The sequence below is a fragment of the Gossypium raimondii genome, chromosome 2, assembly GCF_025698545.1.
Source record: "Gossypium raimondii isolate GPD5lz chromosome 2, ASM2569854v1, whole genome shotgun sequence".
In the NCBI taxonomy this organism is placed as follows: Eukaryota; Viridiplantae; Streptophyta; class Magnoliopsida; order Malvales; family Malvaceae; genus Gossypium; species Gossypium raimondii.
Window position 1 is genome coordinate 14067002 of NC_068566.1, and position 6044 is coordinate 14073045.

The 6044-nt window shown below is 31.6% G+C and overlaps 1 pseudogene; it reads right to left on the bottom strand.

Moving 5' to 3' along the window:
- Positions 1-350: 350 nt before the first annotated feature.
- On the bottom strand, positions 351-1874 carry LOC105777604 (polygalacturonase-like; annotated as a pseudogene).
- Positions 1875-6044: the final 4170 nt, after the last annotated feature.

Sequence of the window (6044 nt, forward strand, 5' to 3'; positions counted from 1 at the left end):
AAAGGTTATTTTAGAATCAAAACTAAATACAATGTATAAATATTGATTATTAAAATTTTATTATGCCAATTTTATAAATAAAAATAACAACCTTTTATAAATAAAAACAAAATAATTAAACAAGATTCGGTTCAATAGTATTTTAAAAATAATTATATCGTAAGCCTAAATGCATAAAATGTTATCACATTGCAATATTTTTTGTTGAAGTGTATTTTTAAAAATAATTAAGTTTAAGAATAATATTGTTAATAACATAGAATGTAAAATGAAGCAAATTTTTTTTTGCAAAATAAATATAATTATAGGAGTTACAACCTTGTCAAAAAATTTTATACCTATGCTATTGATTAAGCTGTCGAGGTAGGTTTTGCTTGGATAGGGGCGGAACATGTAGTAGGATTTTGTTTGCCACTAACTTTAGGCTTAACATTCGAATAATGTGATACTGCAGGTCCTATCAGTCCACTGTGAGTAATTTCAATGTCGGCAAGTTCCACATTTTCACACGACAAAGTTGTGCTGTAAATAATCTTGACAGCTTCTGGAAGCGCAGAAGTGTCGTGAATATTTTTGAAACTAATGTTGCTTAGTTTAACTTTTGATTCTTCCTACATCAACAAAATAATGATTCAAGGGCTGATTAACTCTTTTTGCTCTCTTACGATTTTGATAAATATGTACATACATTTATTTTGCATTTGTTCCATGGACAATATTTCTGATCAATTATAATAGGAAAACTGACATTAGTCACGGTAATATCCTCAAAGTGAATGTTTGAACAAGTGTCGAGTTTAGCACCTGACCAACTTTTGATTCTAACACCATTGGAAGTATTAGTCATGGTGCAATTTTTTACTGTAACTCCATTAATAGGTTCTTCATTTTTAAACAATCCGTGACTGCCAATACTGATACCATGTCCTAGTCCACAAGTTACTCCATTGATAACTAAATTTTTGGAACCATCCCTAATTGAAACACAATCATCACAAGTTTTTATCTTCGTGTTAAGAACATTGACCCTATCTAATCTCCCGATATGAATCCCATCTGTGTTTGGGCTTTCTCCAGGTGCAAATACAGTGAAATGTTTAAAAGTGATGTTTTTGCATCCTAGAACATTAACGTGGAACTGCTTGCTGTCTTTAGTAGTTATATATTGTATCATTACGTTGGTTAAAAAATCAAACCATAGGTTCTGTTTAATTTCAGAATGAAACAAAAAATAATTATTACTTAATTCTATTTATAAAAACAAAAGTCATAACTTCTCAATAAGAAAATAACTTACAATAGGAAGTGAATCACAATAATCATGCTTTTCGCAACCTTCCCTTTTATAAGCAGTGGCTCCCTAGCCATATAAAACTCATCTGGCAGACAATTTGAAATTTTCAATTCTATTGAAGGAAATCCATTTAGGCTCTTTGAAAGCAGCGAGGTCTGCCGGAGTCTTCACAATGCCTTCAACTTGAAGCTCAATAGGAGCCTTGCAAGGACCATGTAAGTTAGTTGTACTTAAAAAATATATCCCTTTAGGAATCACAATTTTTTCCAGAGATGTCGAGGCACATGCTTCTTTCCAAGTATCTAACAATGGTTAAAATCAAATAAAAAAATAAAGAAGATACATATAAAGATAACAGATTTGAAAAATAGTTATGCATACTTTTATCTGCTGACTATAAAGGTATATGATATTTTGCTTACCTTACACAAATTTGTTTTCTCGTCTGCCTTTACACCAAACTTTGCAACAACATCAATAACACCACCACCTCCTCATCCTTGACCTTCAGCGGATGATATAGATAAAAGTACTAGTATTAACATGGATGAAACAAAATTACATTGAATAGCCATACTTTATTTTTATTTACTTCAAAGAGAGAATGGTTTCTGTATTTTATTTTGTTTCAAACCATATTATATAGAGAATTAGCAAATTAAAACCAACTAAACATTTTCTATTTTAATTAGCGTGGGTAAATAATATGACTAAGTTTTACTTACTATAATTAGCACTTCTTTTTCTTTTTGGAAGGGAATTTGCTCGTTAATTTGCCAACAGACTTCATATAGTAAAAGTAATTAACTAACACATGACTTAATATAAACATTTATGGTTTCTATATATAAATGAAAATGATGAATAATATAACACGGCCTAGCCACATGGTCCAGGGCTTCCCACATGGCCGTGTGTCCCTTGTTTCTCAGATTCTACAATTTTGCCCAGAAATTTTAGGATTTTATCAATTTAGTCCCTGAATTATTTTCAAACTATTTTTAGTACTTTAATTTATTCAATTGAGCCCCTAATAGTATGAATTATGTTAGAATCTATTGTTTGATGGACTTATTTAATATGATATATATATTTGCATGAATTGTGAATAATACATATGTTTATTATTTCGGAGTTTGTGATTGTATGTATAGTATGGCGTATGTCACCGTTAAATTGAACACATAAATAGCATAATTTTTGCTACCGGATTGATCTGTTACAAGCATATTAATTGGTACTAAATCGAACCATTATGAGCATATTGTTTGCTACTCTATTGTTCTACTAAAAGCATATTGAATGATATTGTATTCATTATTTGAGCATGCCATATTGTATTGCATGGGGTGGGACGTTATGAATAGAGGAAGTGTTGACAGTTTATCTATATTTATTTTGCTGTGTACCTACAGCCATAGACAGATTCCACCTGTGACATTTTTGTTGTGCATCCACAACCATTTGACAACTATTACTTGCAAACATGTTACGCATCCATGGCTATTGGCAGATTTTACCTGTATCATTTTGTTGTCTATCCACAGCCATTGGCATATTCCATTTGAGGTGTTTTTGCTTTGTGTCCATAGCCATTGGCAGTTATTCTGCAAACCATTGGTGGTTAATCCACAATCCAGTTGTTGGTGGTTGGATTTTTGGGGAACTCCCATTGTGGTGTTTAGCAGTGGGTAAGATCTTTTATGTTGAAACCGAAAATGTATGACATTTATGAAAGCATGTGCATACTCAATTGGAATGTCTAAGATGACTTAAATACATATGTATATGGATGAGTAAACTGTGATATTGATATTTTGAAATTGCTAATGTGAAATCTGTGGTACTATTGATGGTTAATTTTAAAATTCGATACTTGGATTTGTTAGTTGAATGCGATTATTCTGTGTTATTATTTAATATGTCTTAACGACTGTTTGCACTAATTTTCTTGTGAAGTAACTCACACTAAGCGTCATAGCTCAATCCCTCCTTTATTTCCATCCTTACAGATAACCCACCAAGTTAGAATGCGGATATGGCATCCGAAGGGTCTTGGCTCAGTTTTTATTTATTGAATTATTTAGGATTATTATTCAATTTATTTAATTATTCAAAGTTTGAATATATTTTATTTTGAACTATGGCATGGAATTTAGGGTTTGGGTTTTGTTTTTTATATTGCATGACACTTAAATTGAATTTAAGGATGTCAGTATATAGTTAAGTTTAAAGCCCAGTTTTTACTAAAAATACATATTATTATCACTTTTTCGTTGCTAAAAGAGATGAGCTTGGGAAAGCTCAGTGAATACATATGTACACAACACAAGAAAACACATCAATAATTCACATACTAAACAACTCACTTACAGACAGATCGCATAAAATAGTTCACACATAAATAGTTCTACACGTAGGTGGTTTGCATACAATCGGTTCGCATGTCATTAATTCATATAATCAACCCTGTTTAGTTTAGTGATATGTTGGCAATTCATGAAAATGAAACATAACTCATTGGATAAACAGTTCTCCTAAAACACACCCTAAGACTCATAGAGTCACTCAAATCGCCATATAAGTGTAGCACGAATGCTCACACTCTCTGAAAAACACACCCTTACGATCCCTGGTGAATAGACCATTGCTCGACATTGCCTTATTTTTCTATCAAATCATCGGGCCACAATGCCTATCATATTACATAGATGAGCACTCACAATCCTATAGCATGCCAACTATATCCAATGGTTCCAAAAATTCACAATGCTAACATATCGAAGTAATACACATTTACAAATCACGTCATTTTAGGCTCAGAATTTTTAATAGAGCTCACAGTACCACAACACGTCATAGAATAGCTTGCAAAGCATTAAACTAGCATATACAGAACATTAAGCATAAAACAACAGCATAGTGGACTTAGGGTTCGCACACCGCATATATATACATTTATATATAATAGATAGAACAAAAATTTGTAATGCAAAGGTATGTGTACATATGTTTTATATTAAAAGCCACTCATGCATACATATAATACAAAACCCTTTTAATGCAAAGATATGTACATATATTATTTCTAATAACCTTTGCGTATGCATTCATTGTATATAACAATTCCCTTTTTACATCGATGTATATGTATGACATAAATTAAAAGCCACCAACCTATATATAATATATAACAGTGCACACAAATTATACTATATAACAAACTTTGGACGCTTATATATATATATGTATATATATTTAACCTAACCCTGGACGCATGTATACATTTTACTCAAGTTTCGCATAGCATGTAAAAATACACATACATATATTCATGCTAAGTGTTCGCACAACGCATAGATGGGGTTTTCACAATGCATGCAAGAGGTTCGCACATGCACATGTTCAATTTAAAACATGAAGATAGGGTTCGCACGTCTTCCTTGCCTTCAGTAGAGTGCGACCTCATTTTCAAGTGTAGTATATAGTGTACTCACCTTGTTCACCACAATGTCGATTATGTGACCTTTTCCTTGCCTTTTTCTCTGCTAGTCGATGCTCCTCTGATATTTTCAGCTTCGCATGAAAAAATACATATCACATATTGTCTAAAACAATTTAATTCATTCTCTACTCAACAACAGCCCATTACTTACATTATCTCTTACAGATTTTTATTGTTCTAATACTTAGCCCATTTCCTAACTTTTAACCCTCCTAACGTACATATATTTGTAGATCTAGACTATTAATTAAATGTTAATATCACCTAACTCTTTCTTTAAGAATCAGTCACTGTTCATCATCTTCTTCAAGAACAAAACCATTTTAAGCAACATTTCTTAACTTCGCCAGCTTCAATCCACCATTTTCGTGAAGCTAAATCATAAAAAAACAAAGATTATTTATATTTCCTAACTAAATCGTAGATACTTTAGTCAAAAGCGTTTCATGCAGAGTTGATATCAAAATAGATTGTTTACTTTCGATCTTGCTATCCTTTGTGACTCTCGAGTGGTCCGCTCAATAACCGAACCAAAGTTTAAGATGAAAAAGTTAGTGTTTTACTAATTTAAAGAAGAAAATGGTGCTTGGTTGCTTAGAAAATGTAATGCGCAATAAAATTTTGAAGGAAAATTAACTACCAGATGCAACAACTATTGAAATGAAGAAAGTGTAAAAAGAAACAAAATAATAAAAAAAGGAAATTAAAACATGAAAAGCAAATGAGCAGTGACGGCTTATATAGCCAAATTAATTTATAAAGTTGGTTTATTTATCCTATAGATCCCTCCTAATTCTACCCTTGGTTTAATAAATCCCCTAGTAACCATTAGTCCTAATTTACCTATTTAAGTTCTTTACTTTCTTATTATTCCTATTTAGTCCTAATAACTAACGTGATTTCTATTTACTCTATTTTTAATCTATAATTTAATGTCAATACCATTGGCCCGGTTTCCAGGATGTGAAAATCTAAGGTTGGGATAAAAATGGGTAGGTATGTTTAAAATTAATGCATAACTACAAGGCTGAAAAGTATACAATAAAGTGCTGCAAAGATGGAGAAAGGTTTGGATGCAGACACAGCTCCAAATTTTCCTGCACAAAATATCATATATGTTAGGATTAAATCACTATTTGGATCTAATTTAATAATTTTTTTACATTGGAGTCTGAACATTTTTTTGCCAAAGTTAGATTTTGAGCTTAGCAAATTGTTCTCGCATTGAGACTTGAATTAGGTAAT